Source organism: Pristiophorus japonicus, unplaced genomic scaffold (genome assembly GCF_044704955.1).
Source record: "Pristiophorus japonicus isolate sPriJap1 unplaced genomic scaffold, sPriJap1.hap1 HAP1_SCAFFOLD_42, whole genome shotgun sequence".
Taxonomy (NCBI): domain Eukaryota; kingdom Metazoa; phylum Chordata; class Chondrichthyes; family Pristiophoridae; genus Pristiophorus; species Pristiophorus japonicus.
In genome coordinates this window covers 744,978-768,979 of record NW_027254090.1, presented here as the reverse complement: position 1 = coordinate 768,979, position 24,002 = coordinate 744,978, and the positions used below count along the sequence as shown (strand labels likewise).

The window sequence follows — 24,002 nt, the reverse complement described above, 5'->3', positions numbered from 1 at the left end:
TTTTACAGAGACAGAGAATGATCTTGGACAGACAGCAAATCCCCTTAAAAGGGACACGGAAATAGAATGAATAAAAACAGATAAATATGTAAAACTCGGCAGGTCGTGCAGATTTTGTGGAGGAAGAATCCGGTTTCACGTTCTGTCGGATAATAATTCCGATATTTCAGGAAAAAGTTAAAGATTACAGATGTTTTCAACAAAAATAGCGCCTGGAAAAAATACGCAGCGAGAAATGTCAAATGGGAACGTTTGTGATGCAGCGGAACGAAGGAGTAATTAAATAATACATGGCACAATGGAGAAAGGCAAAGTGGGTGGTAATCGGGCAATAACGTAACAAAGGGTGGTCCAGAGGAAGTGTTAGTGTGAATAGCAGAACCATTACCAGACAATGGGAGCGATGCTTATCATCCGATACGTTGAACCTAATGTTGAGGCCAGAAGACGAGAACATGCTTACAATATAGGCTGTCACCGCCTTTTAATCAGACCAGGCAGCTTTGCCAGCCCGGATTGATTTCCTGTATGCTTTGAATTCGGCAGCCAAGGGACGAATTCAAAAAGCAGCTTCTCTCATCTTTTCAGCTCTAGAGAACCAGGACGCACACATATTCAGGGCAGAGGTGGAGATTGACGCTGAATGTATGCTTATCCCAATTGAGGTGAACTTATGCGTACAGACAGGAAGATATACTGATCAAGTATCGGCCGGAACCAAACAAGGCTTTCGGTTATCCAACGAGTCACAGAGCCGAGTACCTCTGAGATATTTTAACTTTACTCAGTTTGGCGGGTTTCACTTTGCTCTGGGATTTGGATGCTGAGGGAACATCGGCGTAAAATCACACGTTTTAACGTGAAATACGTCTGTTTTCTCACATGTCGAGCGGCTGTTAGAAGCGGAACTTTGAGTAAAACATGGCGGGGCTCGTCCGGGATTTGGCCCGTGACTCTCGCATTTCAAATGTGATCATTCCGAAGGGAGAATCATAACCGTGGACCAACGAGCCGCCGACAGTGAAAAGCGCAGCTCTCAGATTCTGACGGTGGTGAGAAATGATATGATGGCCCATCGTGCATGTGCTGTCTCTCAGATACCTATCGAATTAGTGCCCCTCGCCATTGTACTGCAACTGTTCTCCTTTTGACGAATATATTATTAATTTGAGACATGACATGAGGAAAGTACAGCATCCCTGTCAGTAAAAGGGGAATTTGGAGATGAGATGAAATGTGAATGTCAAAAAGTGTTTAACCTGCAAGCCAACGACGACGAGAATGGGATTCGAACCCATGCGTGCAGAGCACAATGGATTAGCAGTCCATCGCCTTAACCTCTCGGCCACCTCGTCTCTGCTATAAGATATCGTCAGCCATTCAATCTCCTGCTTTTTGTATCCAAACAGAAATAATGTGCAAGAAAGTCCACTTCACAGCTTGCTCTGCCCGTGCATGCAGATCGACAATGATGAAAACTTGCCATGAGATTCTTTGAGCAAACAGCCTTCCTTCACTTCAGGTGAGTGACTGGAACAGATGGCTGGTTTCTCGGCAGAATCACAACAAAGAATATAAAATGTCTCGTAGCGAGCTAAGTTGACCGCGGCAGGACTCGAACCTGCAATCTTCTGATAACTTTGCGGTTGTCATCGAAGTCAGACGCCTTATCCATTAGGCCACGCGGCCGCTGCCAGCCACATTCATTGTGTTGTTGTATATATTGCGAGCAAATTCGGGGCAACTGCAATATCAAGGAGTGGATTTAGGAAAAGATGAGCATATTTCGAGTGAATGAACAGATGCACTGCGATCTGGGTGCGCACCGGCGCAGGCAACCCCAATGTAAATTGGAACACTATAGTTTAACAATTCGGTCATTGCAGCTGAAATCATACTCCTTCTCAAACAATACAGGATGACCCGGGTTTATGAGATAATCCGTTTTAAAGGGAAAGATTATGAACCGGAACTGACAACCAGCCCATTTAAACAGACACAGAATGATCCGGAATTGCAAGGACATCCCTTTTACCCAGATGCAGAATGACCCTTGACTGACAGCAGTTCCCTTTTAAAAGAATAAAGTGAGATTTCGATCATCCCTGAAGGCAATTGTGCAGTGGGGCTCAGGACCACGCGGCGCAGAGACTGTTATTGAAGCCACAGGTGATAGACAAGGAGGGAGGGAAGGACGTAAAACCAGCCCAGTCTGAAACACACGAACAAACTAATATTCCTTAACCTCCAAAGCCAGGTTTTGAAATTTCAAATTGGAAATCCGGGACAGACAGCACATCCCTTTGAAACAGACACAGAATGATGAGGGTCTGATAGCACACCATTTTACAGAGACAGAGAATGATCTTGGACAGACAGCAAATCCCCTTAAAAGGGACACGGAAATAGAATGAATAAAAACAGATAAATATGTAAAACTCGGCAGGTCGTGCAGATTTTGTGGAGGAAGAATCCGGTTTCACGTTCTGTCGGATAATAATTCCGATATTTCAGGAAAAAGTTAAAGATTACAGATGTTTTCAACAAAAATAGCGCCTGGAAAAAATACGCAGCGAGAAATGTCAAATGGGAACGTTTGTGATGCAGCGGAACGAAGGAGTAATTAAATAATACATGGCACAATGGAGAAAGGCAAAGTGGGTGGTAATCGGGCAATAACGTAACAAAGGGTGGTCCAGAGGAAGTGTTAGTGTGAATAGCAGAACCATTACCAGACAATGGGAGCGATGCTTATCATCCGATACGTTGAACCTAATGTTGAGGCCAGAAGACGAGAACATGCTTACAATATAGGCTGTCACCGCCTTTTAATCAGACCAGGCAGCTTTGCCAGCCCGGATTGATTTCCTGTATGCTTTGAATTCGGCAGCCAAGGGACGAATTCAAAAAGCAGCTTCTCTCATCTTTTCAGCTCTAGAGAACCAGGACGCACACATATTCAGGGCAGAGGTGGAGATTGACGCTGAATGTATGCTTATCCCAATTGAGGTGAACTTATGCGTACAGACAGGAAGATATACTGATCAAGTATCGGCCGGAACCAAACAAGGCTTTCGGTTATCCAACGAGTCACAGAGCCGAGTACCTCTGAGATATTTTAACTTTACTCAGTTTGGCGGGTTTCACTTTGCTCTGGGATTTGGATGCTGAGGGAACATCGGCGTAAAATCACACGTTTTAACGTGAAATACGTCTGTTTTCTCACATGTCGAGCGGCTGTTAGAAGCGGAACTTTGAGTAAAACATGGCGGGGCTCGTCCGGGATTTGGCCCGTGACTCTCGCATTTCAAATGTGATCATTCCGAAGGGAGAATCATAACCGTGGACCAACGAGCCGCCGACAGTGAAAAGCGCAGCTCTCAGATTCTGACGGTGGTGAGAAATGATATGATGGCCCATCGTGCATGTGCTGTCTCTCAGATACCTATCGAATTAGTGCCCCTCGCCATTGTACTGCAACTGTTCTCCTTTTGACGAATATATTATTAATTTGAGACATGACATGAGGAAAGTACAGCATCCCTGTCAGTAAAAGGGGAATTTGGAGATGAGATGAAATGTGAATGTCAAAAAGTGTTTAACCTGCAAGCCAACGACGACGAGAATGGGATTCGAACCCATGCGTGCAGAGCACAATGGATTAGCAGTCCATCGCCTTAACCTCTCGGCCACCTCGTCTCTGCTATAAGATATCGTCAGCCATTCAATCTCCTGCTTTTTGTATCCAAACAGAAATAATGTGCAAGAAAGTCCACTTCACAGCTTGCTCTGCCCGTGCATGCAGATCGACAATGATGAAAACTTGCCATGAGATTCTTTGAGCAAACAGCCTTCCTTCACTTCAGGTGAGTGACTGGAACAGATGGCTGGTTTCTCGGCAGAATCACAACAAAGAATATAAAATGTCTCGTAGCGAGCTAAGTTGACCGCGGCAGGACTCGAACCTGCAATCTTCTGATAACTTTGCGGTTGTCATCGAAGTCAGACGCCTTATCCATTAGGCCACGCGGCCGCTGCCAGCCACATTCATTGTGTTGTTGTATATATTGCGAGCAAATTCGGGGCAACTGCAATATCAAGGAGTGGATTTAGGAAAAGATGAGCATATTTCGAGTGAATGAACAGATGCACTGCGATCTGGGTGCGCACCGGCGCAGGCAACCCCAATGTAAATTGGAACACTATAGTTTAACAATTCGGTCATTGCAGCTGAAATCATACTCCTTCTCAAACAATACAGGATGACCCGGGTTTATGAGATAATCCGTTTTAAAGGGAAAGATTATGAACCGGAACTGACAACCAGCCCATTTAAACAGACACAGAATGATCCGGAATTGCAAGGACATCCCTTTTACCCAGATGCAGAATGACCCTTGACTGACAGCAGTTCCCTTTTAAAAGAATAAAGTGAGATTTCGATCATCCCTGAAGGCAATTGTGCAGTGGGGCTCAGGACCACGCGGCGCAGAGACTGTTATTGAAGCCACAGGTGATAGACAAGGAGGGAGGGAAGGACGTAAAACCAGCCCAGTCTGAAACACACGAACAAACTAATATTCCTTAACCTCCAAAGCCAGGTTTTGAAATTTCAAATTGGAAATCCGGGACAGACAGCACATCCCTTTGAAACAGACACAGAATGATGAGGGTCTGATAGCACACCATTTTACAGAGACAGAGAATGATCTTGGACAGACAGCAAATCCCCTTAAAAGGGACACGGAAATAGAATGAATAAAAACAGATAAATATGTAAAACTCGGCAGGTCGTGCAGATTTTGTGGAGGAAGAATCCGGTTTCACGTTCTGTCGGATAATAATTCCGATATTTCAGGAAAAAGTTAAAGATTACAGATGTTTTCAACAAAAATAGCGCCTGGAAAAAATACGCAGCGAGAAATGTCAAATGGGAACGTTTGTGATGCAGCGGAACGAAGGAGTAATTAAATAATACATGGCACAATGGAGAAAGGCAAAGTGGGTGGTAATCGGGCAATAACGTAACAAAGGGTGGTCCAGAGGAAGTGTTAGTGTGAATAGCAGAACCATTACCAGACAATGGGAGCGATGCTTATCATCCGATACGTTGAACCTAATGTTGAGGCCAGAAGACGAGAACATGCTTACAATATAGGCTGTCACCGCCTTTTAATCAGACCAGGCAGCTTTGCCAGCCCGGATTGATTTCCTGTATGCTTTGAATTCGGCAGCCAAGGGACGAATTCAAAAAGCAGCTTCTCTCATCTTTTCAGCTCTAGAGAACCAGGACGCACACATATTCAGGGCAGAGGTGGAGATTGACGCTGAATGTATGCTTATCCCAATTGAGGTGAACTTATGCGTACAGACAGGAAGATATACTGATCAAGTATCGGCCGGAACCAAACAAGGCTTTCGGTTATCCAACGAGTCACAGAGCCGAGTACCTCTGAGATATTTTAACTTTACTCAGTTTGGCGGGTTTCACTTTGCTCTGGGATTTGGATGCTGAGGGAACATCGGCGTAAAATCACACGTTTTAACGTGAAATACGTCTGTTTTCTCACATGTCGAGCGGCTGTTAGAAGCGGAACTTTGAGTAAAACATGGCGGGGCTCGTCCGGGATTTGGCCCGTGACTCTCGTATTTCAAATGTGATCATTCCGAAGGGAGAATCATAACCGTGGACCAACGAGCCGCCGACAGTGAAAAGCGCAGCTCTCAGATTCTGACGGTGGTGAGAAATGATATTATGGCCCATCGTGCATGTGCTGTCTCTCAGATACCTATCGAATTAGTGCCCCTCGCCATTGTACTGCAACTGTTCTCCTTTTGACGAATATATTATTAATTTGAGACATGACATGAGGAAAGTACAGCATCCCTGTCAGTAAAAGGGGAATTTGGAGATGAGATGAAATGTGAATGTCAAAAAGTGTTTAACCTGCAAGCCAACGACGACGAGAATGGGATTCGAACCCATGCGTGCAGAGCACAATGGATTAGCAGTCCATCGCCTTAACCTCTCGGCCACCTCGTCTCTGCTATAAGATATCGTCAGCCATTCAATCTCCTGCTTTTTTATCCAAACAGAAATAATGTGCAAGAAAGTCCACTTCACAGCTTGCTCTGCCCGTGCATGCAGATCGACAATGATGAAAACTTGCCATGAGATTCTTTGAGCAAACAGCCTTCCTTCACTTCAGGTGAGTGACTGGAACAGATGGCTGGTTTCTCGGCAGAATCACAACAAAGAATATAAAATGTCTCGTAGCGAGCTAAGTTGACCGCGGCAGGACTCGAACCTGCAATCTTCTGATAACTTTGCGGTTGTCATCGAAGTCAGACGCCTTATCCATTAGGCCACGCGGCCGCTGCCAGCCACATTCATTGTGTTGTTGTATATATTGCGAGCAAATTCGGGGCAACTGCAATATCAAGGAGTGGATTTAGGAAAAGATGAGCATATTTCGAGTGAATGAACAGATGCACTGCGATCTGGGTGCGCACCGGCGCAGGCAACCCCAATGTAAATTGGAACACTATAGTTTAACAATTCGGTCATTGCAGCTGAAATCATACTCCTTCTCAAACAATACAGGATGACCCGGGTTTATGAGATAATCCGTTTTAAAGGGAAAGATTATGAACCGGAACTGACAACCAGCCCATTTAAACAGACACAGAATGATCCGGAATTGCAAGGACATCCCTTTTACCCAGATGCAGAATGACCCTTGACTGACAGCAGTTCCCTTTTAAAAGAATAAAGTGAGATTTCGATCATCCCTGAAGGCAATTGTGCAGTGGGGCTCAGGACCACGCGGCGCAGAGACTGTTATTGAAGCCACAGGTGATAGACAAGGAGGGAGGGAAGGACGTAAAACCAGCCCAGTCTGAAACACACGAACAAACTAATATTCCTTAACCTCCAAAGCCAGGTTTTGAAATTTCAAATTGGAAATCCGGGACAGACAGCACATCCCTTTGAAACAGACACAGAATGATGAGGGTCTGATAGCACACCATTTTACAGAGACAGAGAATGATCTTGGACAGACAGCAAATCCCCTTAAAAGGGACACGGAAATAGAATGAATAAAAACAGATAAATATGTAAAACTCGGCAGGTCGTGCAGATTTTGTGGAGGAAGAATCCGGTTTCACGTTCTGTCGGATAATAATTCCGATATTTCAGGAAAAAGTTAAAGATTACAGATGTTTTCAACAAAAATAGCGCCTGGAAAAAATACGCAGCGAGAAATGTCAAATGGGAACGTTTGTGATGCAGCGGAACGAAGGAGTAATTAAATAATACATGGCACAATGGAGAAAGGCAAAGTGGGTGGTAATCGGGCAATAACGTAACAAAGGGTGGTCCAGAGGAAGTGTTAGTGTGAATAGCAGAACCATTACCAGACAATGGGAGCGATGCTTATCATCCGATACGTTGAACCTAATGTTGAGGCCAGAAGACGAGAACATGCTTACAATATAGGCTGTCACCGCCTTTTAATCAGACCAGGCAGCTTTGCCAGCCCGGATTGATTTCCTGTATGCTTTGAATTCGGCAGCCAAGGGACGAATTCAAAAAGCAGCTTCTCTCATCTTTTCAGCTCTAGAGAACCAGGACGCACACATATTCAGGGCAGAGGTGGAGATTGACGCTGAATGTATGCTTATCCCAATTGAGGTGAACTTATGCGTACAGACAGGAAGATATACTGATCAAGTATCGGCCGGAACCAAACAAGGCTTTCGGTTATCCAACGAGTCACAGAGCCGAGTACCTCTGAGATATTTTAACTTTACTCAGTTTGGCGGGTTTCACTTTGCTCTGGGATTTGGATGCTGAGGGAACATCGGCGTAAAATCACACGTTTTAACGTGAAATACGTCTGTTTTCTCACATGTCGAGCGGCTGTTAGAAGCGGAACTTTGAGTAAAACATGGCGGGGCTCGTCCGGGATTTGGCCCGTGACTCTCGCATTTCAAATGTGATCATTCCGAAGGGAGAATCATAACCGTGGACCAACGAGCCGCCGACAGTGAAAAGCGCAGCTCTCAGATTCTGACGGTGGTGAGAAATGATATGATGGCCCATCGTGCATGTGCTGTCTCTCAGATACCTATCGAATTAGTGCCCCTCGCCATTGTACTGCAACTGTTCTCCTTTGGACGAATATATTATTAATTTGAGACATGACATGAGGAAAGTACAGCATCCCTGTCAGTAAAAGGGGAATTTGGAGATGAGATGAAATGTGAATGTCAAAAAGTGTTTAACCTGCAAGCCAACGACGACGAGAATGGGATACGAACCCAAGCGTGCAGAGCACAATGGATTAGCAGTCCATCGCCTTAACCTCTCGGCCACCTCGTCTCTGCTATAAGATATCGTCAGCCATTCAATCTCCTGCTTTTTGTATCCAAACAGAAATAATGTGCAAGAAAGTCCACTTCACAGCTTGCTCTGCCCGTGCATGCAGATCGACAATGATGAAAACTTGCCATGAGATTCTTTGAGCAAACAGCCTTCCTTCACTTCAGGTGAGTGACTGGAACAGATGGCTGGTTTCTCGGCAGAATCACAACAAAGAATATAAAATGTCTCGTAGCGAGCTAAGTTGACCGCGGCAGGACTCGAACCTGCAATCTTCTGATAACTTTGCGGTTGTCATCGAAGTCAGACGCCTTATCCATTAGGCCACGCGGCCGCTGCCAGCCACATTCATTGTGTTGTTGTATATATTGCGAGCAAATTCGGGGCAACTGCAATATCAAGGAGTGGATTTAGGAAAAGATGAGCATATTTCGAGTGAATGAACAGATGCACTGCGATCTGGGTGCGCACCGGCGCAGGCAACCCCAATGTAAATTGGAACACTATAGTTTAACAATTCGGTCATTGCAGCTGAAATCATACTCCTTCTCAAACAATACAGGATGACCCGGGTTTATGAGATAATCCGTTTTAAAGGGAAAGATTATGAACCGGAACTGACAACCAGCCCATTTAAACAGACACAGAATGATCCGGAATTGCAAGGACATCCCTTTTACCCAGATGCAGAATGACCCTTGACTGACAGCAGTTCCCTTTTAAAAGAATAAAGTGAGATTTCGATCATCCCTGAAGGCAATTGTGCAGTGGGGCTCAGGACCACGCGGCGCAGAGACTGTTATTGAAGCCACAGGTGATAGACAAGGAGGGAGGGAAGGACGTAAAAGCAGCCCAGTCTGAAACACACGAACAAACTAATATTCCTTAACCTCCAAAGCCAGGTTTTGAAATTTCAAATTGGAAATCCGGGACAGACAGCACATCCCTTTGAAACAGACACAGAATGATGAGGGTCTGATAGCACACCATTTTACAGAAACAGAGAATGATCTTGGACAGACAGCAAATCCCCTTAAAAGGGACACGGAAATAGAATGAATAAAAACAGATAAATATGTACAACTCGGCAGGTCGTGCAGATTTTGTGGAGGAAGAATCCGGTTTCACGTTCTGTCGGATAATAATTCCGATATTTCAGGAAAAAGTTAAAGATTACAGATGTTTTCAACAAAAATAGCGCCTGGAAAAAATACGCAGCGAGAAATGTCAAATGGGAACGTTTGTGATGCAGCGGAACGAAGGAGTAATTAAATAATACATGGCACAATGGAGAAAGGCAAAGTGGGTGGTAATCGGGCAATAACGTAACAAAGGGTGGTCCAGAGGAAGTGTTAGTGTGAATAGCAGAACCATTACCAGACAATGGGAGCGATGCTTATCATCCGATACGTTGAACCTAATGTTGAGGCCAGAAGACGAGAACATGCTTACAATATAGGCTGTCACCGCCTTTTAATCAGACCAGGCAGCTTTGCCAGCCCGGATTGATTTCCTGTATGCTTTGAATTCGGCAGCCAAGGGACGAATTCAAAAAGCAGCTTCTCTCATCTTTTCAGCTCTAGAGAACCAGGACGCACACATATTCAGGGCAGAGGTGGAGATTGACGCTGAATGTATGCTTATCCCAATTGAGGTGAACTTATGCGTACAGACAGGAAGATATACTGATCAAGTATCGGCCGGAACCAAACAAGGCTTTCGGTTATCCAACGAGTCACAGAGCCGAGTACCTCTGAGATATTTTAACTTTACTCAGTTTGGCGGGTTTCACTTTGCTCTGGGATTTGGATGCTGAGGGAACATCGGCGTAAAATCACACGTTTTAACGTGAAATACGTCTGTTTTCTCACATGTCGAGCGGCTGTTAGAAGCGGAACTTTGAGTAAAACATGGCGGGGCTCGTCCGGGATTTGGCCCGTGACTCTCGCATTTCAAATGTGATCATTCCGAAGGGAGAATCATAACCGTGGACCAACGAGCCGCCGACAGTGAAAAGCGCAGCTCTCAGATTCTGACGGTGGTGAGAAATGATATGATGGCCCATCGTGCATGTGCTGTCTCTCAGATACCTATCGAATTAGTGCCCCTCGCCATTGTACTGCAACTGTTCTCCTTTTGACGAATATATTATTAATTTGAGACATGACATGAGGAAAGTACAGCATCCCTGTCAGTAAAAGGGGAATTTGGAGATGAGATGAAATGTGAATGTCAAAAAGTGTTTAACCTGCAAGCCAACGACGACGAGAATGGGATTCGAACCCATGCGTGCAGAGCACAATGGATTAGCAGTCCATCGCCTTAACCTCTCGGCCACCTCGTCTCTGCTATAAGATATCGTCAGCCATTCAATCTCCTGCTTTTTGTATCCAAACAGAAATAATGTGCAAGAAAGTCCACTTCACAGCTTGCTCTGCCCGTGCATGCAGATCGACAATGATGAAAACTTGCCATGAGATTCTTTGAGCAAACAGCCTTCCTTCACTTCAGGTGAGTGACTGGAACAGATGGCTGGTTTCTCGGCAGAATCACAACAAAGAATATAAAATGTCTCGTAGCGAGCTAAGTTGACCGCGGCAGGACTCGAACCTGCAATCTTCTGATAACTTTGCGGTTGTCATCGAAGTCAGACGCCTTATCCATTAGGCCACGCGGCCGCTGCCAGCCACATTCATTGTGTTGTTGTATATATTGCGAGCAAATTCGGGGCAACTGCAATATCAAGGAGTGGATTTAGGAAAAGATGAGCATATTTCGAGTGAATGAACAGATGCACTGCGATCTGGGTGCGCACCGGCGCAGGCAACCCCAATGTAAATTGGAACACTATAGTTTAACAATTCGGTCATTGCAGCTGAAATCATACTCCTTCTCAAACAATACAGGATGACCCGGGTTTATGAGATAATCCGTTTTAAAGGGAAAGATTATGAACCGGAACTGACAACCAGCCCATTTAAACAGACACAGAATGATCCGGAATTGCAAGGACATCCCTTTTACCCAGATGCAGAATGACCCTTGACTGACAGCAGTTCCCTTTTAAAAGAATAAAGTGAGATTTCGATCATCCCTGAAGGCAATTGTGCAGTGGGGCTCAGGACCACGCGGCGCAGAGACTGTTATTGAAGCCACAGGTGATAGACAAGGAGGGAGGGAAGGACGTAAAAGCAGCCCAGTCTGAAACACACGAACAAACTAATATTCCTTAACCTCCAAAGCCAGGTTTTGAAATTTCAAATTGGAAATCCGGGACAGACAGCACATCCCTTTGAAACAGACACAGAATGATGAGGGTCTGATAGCACACCATTTTACAGAAACAGAGAATGATCTTGGACAGACAGCAAATCCCCTTAAAAGGGACACGGAAATAGAATGAATAAAAACAGATAAATATGTACAACTCGGCAGGTCGTGCAGATTTTGTGGAGGAAGAATCCGGTTTCACGTTCTGTCGGATAATAATTCCGATATTTCAGGAAAAAGTTAAAGATTACAGATGTTTTCAACAAAAATAGCGCCTGGAAAAAATACGCAGCGAGAAATGTCAAATGGGAACGTTTGTGATGCAGCGGAACGAAGGAGTAATTAAATAATACATGGCACAATGGAGAAAGGCAAAGTGGGTGGTAATCGGGCAATAACGTAACAAAGGGTGGTCCAGAGGAAGTGTTAGTGTGAATAGCAGAACCATTACCAGACAATGGGAGCGATGCTTATCATCCGATACGTTGAACCTAATGTTGAGGCCAGAAGACGAGAACATGCTTACAATATAGGCTGTCACCGCCTTTTAATCAGACCAGGCAGCTTTGCCAGCCCGGATTGATTTCCTGTATGCTTTGAATTCGGCAGCCAAGGGACGAATTCAAAAAGCAGCTTCTCTCATCTTTTCAGCTCTAGAGAACCAGGACGCACACATATTCAGGGCAGAGGTGGAGATTGACGCTGAATGTATGCTTATCCCAATTGAGGTGAACTTATGCGTACAGACAGGAAGATATACTGATCAAGTATCGGCCGGAACCAAACAAGGCTTTCGGTTATCCAACGAGTCACAGAGCCGAGTACCTCTGAGATATTTTAACTTTACTCAGTTTGGCGGGTTTCACTTTGCTCTGGGATTTGGATGCTGAGGGAACATCGGCGTAAAATCACACGTTTTAACGTGAAATACGTCTGTTTTCTCACATGTCGAGCGGCTGTTAGAAGCGGAACTTTGAGTAAAACATGGCGGGGCTCGTCCGGGATTTGGCCCGTGACTCTCGCATTTCAAATGTGATCATTCCGAAGGGAGAATCATAACCGTGGACCAACGAGCCGCCGACAGTGAAAAGCGCAGCTCTCAGATTCTGACGGTGGTGAGAAATGATATGATGGCCCATCGTGCATGTGCTGTCTCTCAGATACCTATCGAATTAGTGCCCCTCGCCATTGTACTGCAACTGTTCTCCTTTGGACGAATATATTATTAATTTGAGACATGACATGAGGAAAGTACAGCATCCCTGTCAGTAAAAGGGGAATTTGGAGATGAGATGAAATGTGAATGTCAAAAAGTGTTTAACCTGCAAGCCAACGACGACGAGAATGGGATTCGAACCCAAGCGTGCAGAGCACAATGGATTAGCAGTCCATCGCCTTAACCTCTCGGCCACCTCGTCTCTGCTATAAGATATCGTCAGCCATTCAATCTCCTGCTTTTTGTATCCAAACAGAAATAATGTGCAAGAAAGTCCACTTCACAGCTTGCTCTGCCCGTGCATGCAGATCGACAATGATGAAAACTTGCCATGAGATTCTTTGAGCAAACAGCCTTCCTTCACTTCAGGTGAGTGACTGGAACAGATGGCTGGTTTCTCGGCAGAATCACAACAAAGAATATAAAATGTCTCGTAGCGAGCTAAGTTGACCGCGGCAGGACTCGAACCTGCAATCTTCTGATAACTTTGCGGTTGTCATCGAAGTCAGACGCCTTATCCATTAGGCCACGCGGCCGCTGCCAGCCACATTCATTGTGTTGTTGTATATATTGCGAGCAAATTCGGGGCAACTGCAATATCAAGGAGTGGATTTAGGAAAAGATGAGCATATTTCGAGTGAATGAACAGATGCACTGCGATCTGGGTGCGCACCGGCGCAGGCAACCCCAATGTAAATTGGAACACTATAGTTTAACAATTCGGTCATTGCAGCTGAAATCATACTCCTTCTCAAACAATACAGGATGACCCGGGTTTATGAGATAATCCGTTTTAAAGGGAAAGATTATGAACCGGAACTGACAACCAGCCCATTTAAACAGACACAGAATGATCCGGAATTGCAAGGACATCCCTTTTACCCAGATGCAGAATGACCCTTGACTGACAGCAGTTCCCTTTTAAAAGAATAAAGTGAGATTTCGATCATCCCTGAAGGCAATTGTGCAGTGGGGCTCAGGACCACGCGGCGCAGAGACTGTTATTGAAGCCACAGGTGATAGACAAGGAGGGAGGGAAGGACGTAAAACCAGCCCAGTCTGAAACACACGAACAAACTAATATTCCTTAACCTCCAAAGCCAGGTTTTGAAATTTCAAATTGGAAATCCGGGACAGACAGCACATCCCTTTGAAACAGACACAGAATGATGAGGGTCTGATAGCACACCATTTTACAGAGACAGAGAATGATCTTGGACAGACAGCAAATCCCCTTAAAAGGGACACGGAAATAGAATGAATAAAAACAGATAAATATGTAAAACTCGGCAGGTCGTGCAGATTTTGTGGAGGAAGAATCCGGTTTCACGTTCTGTCGGATAATAATTCCGATATTTCAGGAAAAAGTTAAAGATTACAGATGTTTTCAACAAAAATAGCGCCTGGAAAAAATACGCAGCGAGAAATGTCAAATGGGAACGTTTGTGATGCAGCGGAACGAAGGAGTAATTAAATAATACATGGCACAATGGAGAAAGGCAAAGTGGGTGGTAATCGGGCAATAACGTAACAAAGGGTGGTCCAGAGGAAGTGTTAGTGTGAATAGCAGAACCATTACCAGACAATGGGAGCGATGCTTATCATCCGATACGTTGAACCTAATGTTGAGGCCAGAAGACGAGAACATGCTTACAATATAGGCTGTCACCGCCTTTTAATCAGACCAGGCAGCTTTGCCAGCCCGGATTGATTTCCTGTATGCTTTGAATTCGGCAGCCAAGGGACGAATTCAAAAAGCAGCTTCTCTCATCTTTTCAGCTCTAGAGAACCAGGACGCACACATATTCAGGGCAGAGGTGGAGATTGACGCTGAATGTATGCTTATCCCAATTGAGGTGAACTTATGCGTACAGACAGGAAGATATACTGATCAAGTATCGGCCGGAACCAAACAAGGCTTTCGGTTATCCAACGAGTCACAGAGCCGAGTACCTCTGAGATATTTTTACTTTACTCAGTTTGGCGGGTTTCACTTTGCTCTGGGATTTGGATGCTGAGGGAACATCGGCGTAAAATCACACGTTTTAACGTGAAATACGTCTGTTTTCTCACATGTCGAGCGGCTGTTAGAAGCGGAACTTTGAGTAAAACATGGCGGGGCTCGTCCGGGATTTGGCCCGTGACTCTCGCATTTCAAATGTGATCATTCCGAAGGGAGAATCATAACCGTGGACCAACGAGCCGCCGACAGTGAAAAGCGCAGCTCTCAGATTCTGACGGTGGTGAGAAATGATATGATGGCCCATCGTGCATGTGCTGTCTCTCAGATACCTATCGAATTAGTGCCCCTCGCCATTGTACTGCAACTGTTCTCCTTTTGACGAATATATTATTAATTTGAGACATGACATGAGGAAAGTACAGCATCCCTGTCAGTAAAAGGGGAATTTGGAGATGAGATGAAATGTGAATGTCAAAAAGTGTTTAACCTGCAAGCCAACGACGACGAGAATGGGATTCGAACCCATGCGTGCAGAGCACAATGGATTAGCAGTCCATCGCCTTAACCTCTCGGCCACCTCGTCTCTGCTATAAGATATCGTCAGCCATTCAATCTCCTGCTTTTTGTATCCAAACAGAAATAATGTGCAAGAAAGTCCACTTCACAGCTTGCTCTGCCCGTGCATGCAGATCGACAATGATGAAAACTTGCCATGAGATTCTTTGAGCAAACAGCCTTCCTTCACTTCAGGTGAGTGACTGGAACAGATGGCTGGTTTCTCGGCAGAATCACAACAAAGAATATAAAATGTCTCGTAGCGAGCTAAGTTGACCGCGGCAGGACTCGAACCTGCAATCTTCTGATAACTTTGCGGTTGTCATCGAAGTCAGACGCCTTATCCATTAGGCCACGCGGCCGCTGCCAGCCACATTCATTGTGTTGTTGTATATATTGCGAGCAAATTCGGGGCAACTGCAATATCAAGGAGTGGATTTAGGAAAAGATGAGCATATTTCGAGTGAATGAACAGATGCACTGCGATCTGGGTGCGCACCGGCGCAGGCAACCCCAATGTAAATTGGAACACTATAGTTTAACAATTCGGTCATTGCAGCTGAAATCATACTCCTTCTCAAACAATACAGGATGACCCGGGTTTATGAGATAATCCGTTTTAAAGGGAAAGATTATGAACCGGAACTGACAACCAGCCCATTTAAACAGACACAGAATGATCCGGAATTGCAAGGACATCCCTTTTACCCAGATGCAGAATGACCCTTGACTGACAGCAGTTCCCTTTTAAAAGAATAAAGTGAGATTTCGATCATCCCTGAAGGCAATTGTGCAGTGGGGCTCAGGACCACGCGGCGCAGAGACTGTTATTGAAGCCACAGGTGATAGACAAGGAGAGAGGGAAGGACGTAAAACCAGCCCAGTCTGAAACACACGAACAAACTAATATTCCTTAACCTCCAAAGCCAGGTTTTGAAATTTCAAATTGGAAATCCGGGACAGACAGCACATCCCTTTGAAACAGACACAGAATGATGAGGGTCTGATAGCACACCATTTTACAGAGACAGAGAATGATCTTGGACAGACAGCAAATCCCCTTAAAAGGGACACGGAAATAGAATGAATAAAAACAGATAAATATGTAAAACTCGGCAGGTCGTGCAGATTTTGTGGAGGAAGAATCCGGTTTCACGTTCTGTCGGATAATAATTCCGATATTTCAGGAAAAAGTTAAAGATTACAGATGTTTTCAACAAAAATAGCGCCTGGAAAAAATACGCAGCGAGAAATGTCAAATGGGAACGTTTGTGATGCAGCGGAACGAAGGAGTAATTAAATAATACATGGCACAATGGAGAAAGGCAAAGTGGGTGGTAATCGGGCAATAACGTAACAAAGGGTGGTCCAGAGGAAGTGTTAGTGTGAATAGCAGAACCATTACCAGACAATGGGAGCGATGCTTATCATCCGATACGTTGAACCTAATGTTGAGGCCAGAAGACGAGAACATGCTTACAATATAGGCTGTCACCGCCTTTTAATCAGACCAGGCAGCTTTGCCAGCCCGGATTGATTTCCTGTATGCTTTGAATTCGGCAGCCAAGGGACGAATTCAAAAAGCAGCTTCTCTCATCTTTTCAGCTCTAGAGAACCAGGACGCACACATATTCAGGGCAGAGGTGGAGATTGACGCTGAATGTATGCTTATCCCAATTGAGGTGAACTTATGCGTACAGACAGGAAGATATACTGATCAAGTATCGGCCGGAACCAAACAAGGCTTTCGGTTATCCAACGAGTCACAGAGCCGAGTACCTCTGAGATATTTTAACTTTACTCAGTTTGGCGGGTTTCACTTTGCTCTGGGATTTGGATGCTGAGGGAACATCGGCGTAAAATCACACGTTTTAACGTGAAATACGTCTGTTTTCTCACATGTCGAGCGGCTGTTAGAAGCGGAACTTTGAGTAAAACATGGCGGGGCTCGTCCGGGATTTGGCCCGTGACTCTCGTATTTCAAATGTGATCATTCCGAAGGGAGAATCATAACCGTGGACCAACGAGCCGCCGACAGTGAAAAGCGCAGCTCTCAGATTCTGACGGTGGTGAGAAATGATATTATGGCCCATCGTGCATGTGCTGTCTCTCAGATACCTATCGAATTAGTGCCCCTCGCCATTGTACTGCAACTGTTCTCCTTTTGACGAATATATTATTAATTTGAGACATGACATGAGGAAAGTACAGCATCCCTGTCAGTAAAAGGGGAATTTGGAGATGAGATGAAATGTGAATGTCAAAAAGTGTTTAACCTGCAAGCCAACGACGACGAGAATGGGATTCGAACCCATGCGTGCAGAGCACAATGGATTAGCAGTCCATCGCCTTAACCTCTCGGCCACCTCGTCTCTGCTATAAGATATCGTCAGCCATTCAATCTCCTGCTTTTTGTATCCAAACAGAAATAATGTGCAAGAAAGTCCACTTCACAGCTTGCTCTGCCCGTGCATGCAGATCGACAATGATGAAAACTTGCCATGAGATTCTTTGAGCAAACAGCCTTCCTTCACTTCAGGTGAGTGACTGGAACAGATGGCTGGTTTCTCGGCAGAATCACAACAAAGAATATAAAATGTCTCGTAGCGAGCTAAGTTGACCGCGGCAGGACTCGAACCTGCAATCTTCTGATAACTTTGCGGTTGTCATCGAAGTCAGACGCCTTATCCATTAGGCCACGCGGCCGCTGCCAGCCACATTCATTGTGTTGTTGTATATATTGCGAGCAAATTCGGGGCAACTGCAATATCAAGGAGTGGATTTAGGAAAAGATGAGCATATTTCGAGTGAATGAACAGATGCACTGCGATCTGGGTGCGCACCGGCGCAGGCAACCCCAATGTAAATTGGAACACTATAGTTTAACAATTCGGTCATTGCAGCTGAAATCATACTCCTTCTCAAACAATACAGGATGACCCGGGTTTATGAGATAATCCGTTTTAAAGGGAAAGATTATGAACCGGAACTGACAACCAGCCCATTTAAACAGACACAGAATGATCCGGAATTGCAAGGACATCCCTTTTACCCAGATGCAGAATGACCCTTGACTGACAGCAGTTCCCTTTTAAAAGAATAAAGTGAGATTTCGATCATCCCTGAAGGCAATTGTGCAGTGGGGCTCAGGACCACGCGGCGCAGAGACTGTTATTGAAGCCACAGGTGATAGACAAGGAGGGAGGGAAGGACGTAAAACCAGCCCAGTCTGAAACACACGAACAAACTAATATTCCTTAACCTCCAAAGCCAGGTTTTGAAATTTCAAATTGGAAATCCGGGACAGACAGCACATCCCTTTGAAACAGACACAGAATGATGAGGGTCTGATAGCACACCATTTTACAGAGACAGAGAATGATCTTGGACAGACAGCAAATCCCCTTAAAAGGGACACGGAAATAGAATGAATAAAAACAGATAAATATGTAAAACTCGGCAGGTCGTGCAGATTTTGTGGAGGAAGAATCCGGTTTCACGTTCTGTCGGATAATAATTCCGATATTTCAGGAAAAAGTTAAAGATTACAGATGTTTTCAACAAAAATAGCGCCTGGAAAAAATACGCAGCGAGAAATGTCAAATGGGAACGTTTGTGATGCAGCGGAACGAAGGAGTAATTAAATAATACATGGCACAATGGAGAAAGGCAAAGTGGGTGGTAATCGGGCAATAACGTAACAAAGGGTGGTCCAGAGGAAGTGTTAGTGTGAATAGCAGAACCATTACCAGACAATGGGAGCGATGCTTATCATCCGATACGTTGAACCTAATGTTGAGGCCAGAAGACGAGAACATGCTTACAATATAGGCTGTCACCGCCTTTTAATCAGACCAGGCAGCTTTGCCAGCCCGGATTGATTTCCTGTATGCTTTGAATTCGGCAGCCAAGGGACGAATTCAAAAAGCAGCTTCTCTCATCTTTTCAGCTCTAGAGAACCAGGACGCACACATATTCAGGGCAGAGGTGGAGATTGACGCTGAATGTATGCTTATCCCAATTGAGGTGAACTTATGCGTACAGACAGGAAGATATACTGATCAAGTATCGGCCGGAACCAAACAAGGCTTTCGGTTATCCAACGAGTCACAGAGCCGAGTACCTCTGAGATATTTTAACTTTACTCAGTTTGGCGGGTTTCACTTTGCTCTGGGATTTGGATGCTGAGGGAACATCGGCGTAAAATCACACGTTTTAACGTGAAATACGTCTGTTTTCTCACATGTCGAGCGGCTGTTAGAAGCGGAACTTCGAGTAAAACATGGCGGGGCTCGTCCGGGATTTGGCCCGTGACTCTCGTATTTCAAATGTGATCATTCCGAAGGGAGAATCATAACCGTGGACCAACGAGCCGCCGACAGTGAAAAGCGCAGCTCTCAGATTCTGACGGTGGTGAGAAATGATATTATGGCCCATCGTGCATGTGCTGTCTCTCAGATACCTATCGAATTAGTGCCCCTCGCCATTGTACTGCAACTGTTCTCCTTTTGACGAATATATTATTAATTTGAGACATGACATGAGGAAAGTACAGCATCCCTGTCAGTAAAAGGGGAATTTGGAGATGAGATGAAATGTGAATGTCAAAAAGTGTTTAACCTGCAAGCCAACGACGACGAGAATGGGATTCGAACCCATGCGTGCAGAGCACAATGGATTAGCAGTCCATCGCCTTAACCTCTCGGCCACCTCGTCTCTGCTATAAGATATCGTCAGCCATTCAATCTCCTGCTTTTTGTATCCAAACAGAAATAATGTGCAAGAAAGTCCACTTCACAGCTTGCTCTGCCCGTGCATGCAGATCGACAATGATGAAAACTTGCCATGAGATTCTTTGAGCAAACAGCCTTCCTTCACTTCAGGTGAGTGACTGGAACAGATGGCTGGTTTCTCGGCAGAATCACAACAAAGAATATAAAATGTCTCGTAGCGAGCTAAGTTGAACGCGGCAGGACTCGAACCTGCAATCTTCTGATAACTTTGCGGTTGTCATCGAAGTCAGACGCCTTATCCATTAGGCCACGCGGCCGCTGCCAGCCACATTCATTGTGTTGTTGTATATATTGCGAGCAAATTCGGGGCAACTGCAATATCAAGGAGTGGATTTAGGAAAAGATGAGCATATTTCGAGTGAATGAACAGATGCACTGCGATCTGGGTGCGCACTGGCGCAGGCAACCCCAATGTAAATTGGAACACTATAGTTTAACAATTCGGTCATTGCAGCTGAAATCATACTCCTTCTCAAACAATACAGGATGACCCGGGTTTATGAGATAATCCGTTTTAAAGGGAAAGATTATGAACCGGAACTGACAACCAGCCCATTTAAACAGACACAGAATGATCCGGAATTGCAAGGACATCCCTTTTACCCAGATGCAGAATGACCCTTGACTGACAGCAGTTCCCTTTTAAAAGAATAAAGTGAGATTTCGATCATCCCTGAAGGCAATTGTGCAGTGGGGCTCAGGACCACGCGGCGCAGAGACTGTTATTGAAGCCACAGGTGATAGACAAGGAGGGAGGGAAGGACGTAAAACCAGCCCAGTCTGAAACACACGAACAAACTAATATTCCTTAACCTCCAAAGCCAGGTTTTGAAATTTCAAATTGGAAATCCGGGACAGACAGCACATCCCTTTGAAACAGACACAGAATGATGAGGGTCTGATAGCACACCATTTTACAGAGACAGAGAATGATCTTGGACAGACAGCAAATCCCCTTAAAAGGGACACGGAAATAGAATGAATAAAAACAGATAAATATGTAAAACTCGGCAGGTCGTGCAGATTTTGTGGAGGAAGAATCCGGTTTCACGTTCTGTCGGATAATAATTCCGATATTTCAGGAAAAAGTTAAAGATTACAGATGTTTTCAACAAAAATAGCGCCTGGAAAAAATACGCAGCGAGAAATGTCAAATGGGAACGTTTGTGATGCAGCGGAACGAAGGAGTAATTAAATAATACATGGCACAATGGAGAAAGGCAAAGTGGGTGGTAATCGGGCAATAACGTAACAAAGGGTGGTCCAGAGGAAGTGTTAGTGTGAATAGCAGAACCATTACCAGACAATGGGAGCGATGCTTATCATCCGATACGTTGAACCTAATGTTGAGGCCAGAAGACGAGAACATGCTTACAATATAGGCTGTCACCGCCTTTTAATCAGACCAGGCAGCTTTGCCAGCCCGGATTGATTTCCTGTATGCTTTGAATTCGGCAGCCAAGGGACGAATTCAAAAAGCAGCTTCTCTCATCTTTTCAGCTCTAGAGAACCAGGACGCACACATATTCAGGGCAGAGGTGGAGATTGACGCTGAATGTATGCTTATCCCAATTGAGGTGAACTTATGCGTACAGACAGGAAGATATACTGATCAAGTATCGGCCGGAACCAAACAAGGCTTTCGGTTATCCAACGAGTCACAGAGCCGAGTACCTCTGAGATATTTTAACTTTACTCAGTTTGGCGGGTTTCACTTTGCTCTGGGATTTGGATGCTGAGGGAACATCGGCGTAAAATCACACGTTTTAACGTGAAATACGTCTGTTTTCTCACATGTCGAGCGGCTGTTAGAAGCGGAACTTTGAGTAAAACATGGCGGGGCTCGTCCGGGATTTGGCCCGTGACTCTCGCATTTCAAATGTGATCATTCCGAAGGGAGAATCATAACCGTGGACCAACGAGCCGCCGACAGTGAAAAGCGCAGCTCTCAGATTCTGACGGTGGTGAGAAATGATATGATGGCCCATCGTGCATGTGCTGTCTCTCAGATACCTATCGAATTAGTGCCCCTCGCCATTGTACTGCAACTGTTCTCCTTTTGACGAATATATTATTAATTTGAGACATGACATGAGGAAAGTACAGCATCCCTGTCAGTAAAAGGGGAATTTGGAGATGAGATGAAATGTGAATGTCAAAAAGTGTTTAACCTGCAAGCCAACGACGAGAATGGGATTCGAACCCATGCGTGCAGAGCACAATGGATTAGCAGTCCATCGCCTTAACCTCTCGGCCACCTCGTCTCTGCTATAAGATATCGTCAGCCATTCAATCTCCTGCTTTTTGTATCCAAACAGAAATAATGTGCAAGAAAGTCCACTTCACAGCTTGCTCTGCCCGTGCATGCAGATCGACAATGATGAAAACTTGCCATGAGATTCTTTGAGCAAACAGCCTTCCTTCACTTCAGGTGAGTGACTGGAACAGATGGCTGGTTTCTCGGCAGAATCACAACAAAGAATATAAAATGTCTCGTAGCGAGCTAAGTTGACCGCGGCAGGACTCGAACCTGCAATCTTCTGATAACTTTGCGGTTGTCATCGAAGTCAGACGCCTTATCCATTAGGCCACGCGGCCGCTGCCAGCCACATTCATTGTGTTGTTGTATATATTGCGAGCAAATTCGGGGCAACTGCAATATCAAGGAGTGGATTTAGGAAAAGATGAGCATATTTCGAGTGAATGAACAGATGCACTGCGATCTGGGTGCGCACCGGCGCAGGCAACCCCAATGTAAATTGGAACACTATAGTTTAACAATTCGGTCATTGCAGCTGAAATCATACTCCTTCTCAAACAATACAGGATGACCCGGGTTTATGAGATAATCCGTTTTAAAGGGAAAGATTATGAACCGGAACTGACAACCAGCCCATTTAAACAGACACAGAATGATCCGGAATTGCAAGGACATCCCTTTTACCCAGATGCAGAATGACCCTTGACTGACAGCAGTTCCCTTTTAAAAGAATAAAGTGAGATTTCGATCATCCCTGAAGGCAATTGTGCAGTGGGGCTCAGGACCACGCGGCGCAGAGACTGTTATTGAAGCCACAGGTGATAGACAAGGAGGGAGGGAAGGACGTAAAACCAGCCCAGTCTGAAACACACGAACAAACTAATATTCCTTAACCTCCAAAGCCAGGTTTTGAAATTTCAAATTGGAAATCCGGGACAGACAGCACATCCCTTTGAAACAGACACAGAATGATGAGGGTCTGATAGCACACCATTTTACAGAGACAGAGAATGATCTTGGACAGACAGCAAATCCCCTTAAAAGGGACACGGAAATAGAATGAATAAAAACAGATAAATATGTAAAACTCGGCAGGTCGTGCAGATTTTGTGGAGGAAGAATCCGGTTTCACGTTCTGTCGGATAATAATTCCGATATTTCAGGAAAAAGTTAAAGATTACAGATGTTTTCAACAAAAATAGCGCCTGGAAAAAATACGCAGCGAGAAATGTCAAATGGGAACGTTTGTGATGCAGCGGAACGAAGGAGTAATTAAATAATACATGGCACAATGGAGAAAGGCAAAGTGGGTGGTAATCGGGCAATAACGTAACAAAGGGTGGTCCAGAGGAAGTGTTAGTGTGAATAGCAGAACCATTACCAGACAATGGGAGCGATGCTTATCATCCGATACGTTGAACCTAATGTTGAGGCCAGAAGACGAGAACATGCTTACAATATAGGCTGTCACCGCCTTTTAATCAGACCAGGCAGCTTTGCCAGCCCGGATTGATTTCCTGTATGCTTTGAATTCGGCAGCCAAGGGACGAATTCAAAAA

General features: G+C 44.9%; 20 non-coding genes across 20 annotated transcripts; all 20 read right to left on the bottom strand.

Moving 5' to 3' along the window:
- Nucleotides 1-1,273: 1,273 nt before the first annotated feature.
- trnas-gcu (transfer RNA serine (anticodon GCU)) lies at nucleotides 1,274-1,355 on the bottom strand. Its single transcript has one exon. It is a non-coding gene; the product is annotated as a tRNA-Ser (tRNA).
- Nucleotides 1,356-1,600: 245 nt separating this feature from the next.
- trnar-ucg (transfer RNA arginine (anticodon UCG)) lies at nucleotides 1,601-1,689 on the bottom strand. The gene is given in 2 exon segments: nucleotides 1,601-1,636; nucleotides 1,653-1,689. It is a non-coding gene; the product is annotated as a tRNA-Arg (tRNA).
- A 1,928-nt stretch (nucleotides 1,690-3,617) lies between these two features.
- trnas-gcu (transfer RNA serine (anticodon GCU)) lies at nucleotides 3,618-3,699 on the bottom strand. Its single transcript has one exon. It is a non-coding gene; the product is annotated as a tRNA-Ser (tRNA).
- Nucleotides 3,700-3,944: 245 nt separating this feature from the next.
- On the bottom strand, nucleotides 3,945-4,033 carry trnar-ucg (transfer RNA arginine (anticodon UCG)). Its single transcript is given in 2 exon segments — nucleotides 3,945-3,980; nucleotides 3,997-4,033. It is a non-coding gene; the product is annotated as a tRNA-Arg (tRNA).
- Nucleotides 4,034-5,961: 1,928 nt separating this feature from the next.
- trnas-gcu (transfer RNA serine (anticodon GCU)) lies at nucleotides 5,962-6,043 on the bottom strand. Its single transcript has one exon. It is a non-coding gene; the product is annotated as a tRNA-Ser (tRNA).
- Nucleotides 6,044-6,287: 244 nt separating this feature from the next.
- trnar-ucg (transfer RNA arginine (anticodon UCG)) lies at nucleotides 6,288-6,376 on the bottom strand. Its single transcript is given in 2 exon segments — nucleotides 6,288-6,323; nucleotides 6,340-6,376. It is a non-coding gene; the product is annotated as a tRNA-Arg (tRNA).
- Nucleotides 6,377-8,304: 1,928 nt separating this feature from the next.
- On the bottom strand, nucleotides 8,305-8,386 carry trnas-gcu (transfer RNA serine (anticodon GCU)). The gene has a single exon. It is a non-coding gene; the product is annotated as a tRNA-Ser (tRNA).
- A 245-nt stretch (nucleotides 8,387-8,631) lies between these two features.
- Nucleotides 8,632-8,720, bottom strand: trnar-ucg (transfer RNA arginine (anticodon UCG)). Its single transcript is given in 2 exon segments — nucleotides 8,632-8,667; nucleotides 8,684-8,720. It is a non-coding gene; the product is annotated as a tRNA-Arg (tRNA).
- A 1,928-nt stretch (nucleotides 8,721-10,648) lies between these two features.
- trnas-gcu (transfer RNA serine (anticodon GCU)) lies at nucleotides 10,649-10,730 on the bottom strand. Its single transcript has one exon. It is a non-coding gene; the product is annotated as a tRNA-Ser (tRNA).
- Nucleotides 10,731-10,975: 245 nt separating this feature from the next.
- Nucleotides 10,976-11,064, bottom strand: trnar-ucg (transfer RNA arginine (anticodon UCG)). Its single transcript is given in 2 exon segments — nucleotides 10,976-11,011; nucleotides 11,028-11,064. It is a non-coding gene; the product is annotated as a tRNA-Arg (tRNA).
- Nucleotides 11,065-12,992: 1,928 nt separating this feature from the next.
- Nucleotides 12,993-13,074, bottom strand: trnas-gcu (transfer RNA serine (anticodon GCU)). Its single transcript has one exon. It is a non-coding gene; the product is annotated as a tRNA-Ser (tRNA).
- A 245-nt stretch (nucleotides 13,075-13,319) lies between these two features.
- trnar-ucg (transfer RNA arginine (anticodon UCG)) lies at nucleotides 13,320-13,408 on the bottom strand. Its single transcript is given in 2 exon segments — nucleotides 13,320-13,355; nucleotides 13,372-13,408. It is a non-coding gene; the product is annotated as a tRNA-Arg (tRNA).
- Nucleotides 13,409-15,336: 1,928 nt separating this feature from the next.
- On the bottom strand, nucleotides 15,337-15,418 carry trnas-gcu (transfer RNA serine (anticodon GCU)). The gene has a single exon. It is a non-coding gene; the product is annotated as a tRNA-Ser (tRNA).
- A 245-nt stretch (nucleotides 15,419-15,663) lies between these two features.
- Nucleotides 15,664-15,752, bottom strand: trnar-ucg (transfer RNA arginine (anticodon UCG)). Its single transcript is given in 2 exon segments — nucleotides 15,664-15,699; nucleotides 15,716-15,752. It is a non-coding gene; the product is annotated as a tRNA-Arg (tRNA).
- Nucleotides 15,753-17,680: 1,928 nt separating this feature from the next.
- Nucleotides 17,681-17,762, bottom strand: trnas-gcu (transfer RNA serine (anticodon GCU)). The gene has a single exon. It is a non-coding gene; the product is annotated as a tRNA-Ser (tRNA).
- A 245-nt stretch (nucleotides 17,763-18,007) lies between these two features.
- On the bottom strand, nucleotides 18,008-18,096 carry trnar-ucg (transfer RNA arginine (anticodon UCG)). The gene is given in 2 exon segments: nucleotides 18,008-18,043; nucleotides 18,060-18,096. It is a non-coding gene; the product is annotated as a tRNA-Arg (tRNA).
- A 1,928-nt stretch (nucleotides 18,097-20,024) lies between these two features.
- Nucleotides 20,025-20,106, bottom strand: trnas-gcu (transfer RNA serine (anticodon GCU)). Its single transcript has one exon. It is a non-coding gene; the product is annotated as a tRNA-Ser (tRNA).
- Nucleotides 20,107-20,351: 245 nt separating this feature from the next.
- Nucleotides 20,352-20,440, bottom strand: trnar-ucg (transfer RNA arginine (anticodon UCG)). The gene is given in 2 exon segments: nucleotides 20,352-20,387; nucleotides 20,404-20,440. It is a non-coding gene; the product is annotated as a tRNA-Arg (tRNA).
- A 1,925-nt stretch (nucleotides 20,441-22,365) lies between these two features.
- trnas-gcu (transfer RNA serine (anticodon GCU)) lies at nucleotides 22,366-22,447 on the bottom strand. Its single transcript has one exon. It is a non-coding gene; the product is annotated as a tRNA-Ser (tRNA).
- A 245-nt stretch (nucleotides 22,448-22,692) lies between these two features.
- Nucleotides 22,693-22,781, bottom strand: trnar-ucg (transfer RNA arginine (anticodon UCG)). The gene is given in 2 exon segments: nucleotides 22,693-22,728; nucleotides 22,745-22,781. It is a non-coding gene; the product is annotated as a tRNA-Arg (tRNA).
- Between the last annotated feature and the right edge of the window lie 1,221 nt (nucleotides 22,782-24,002).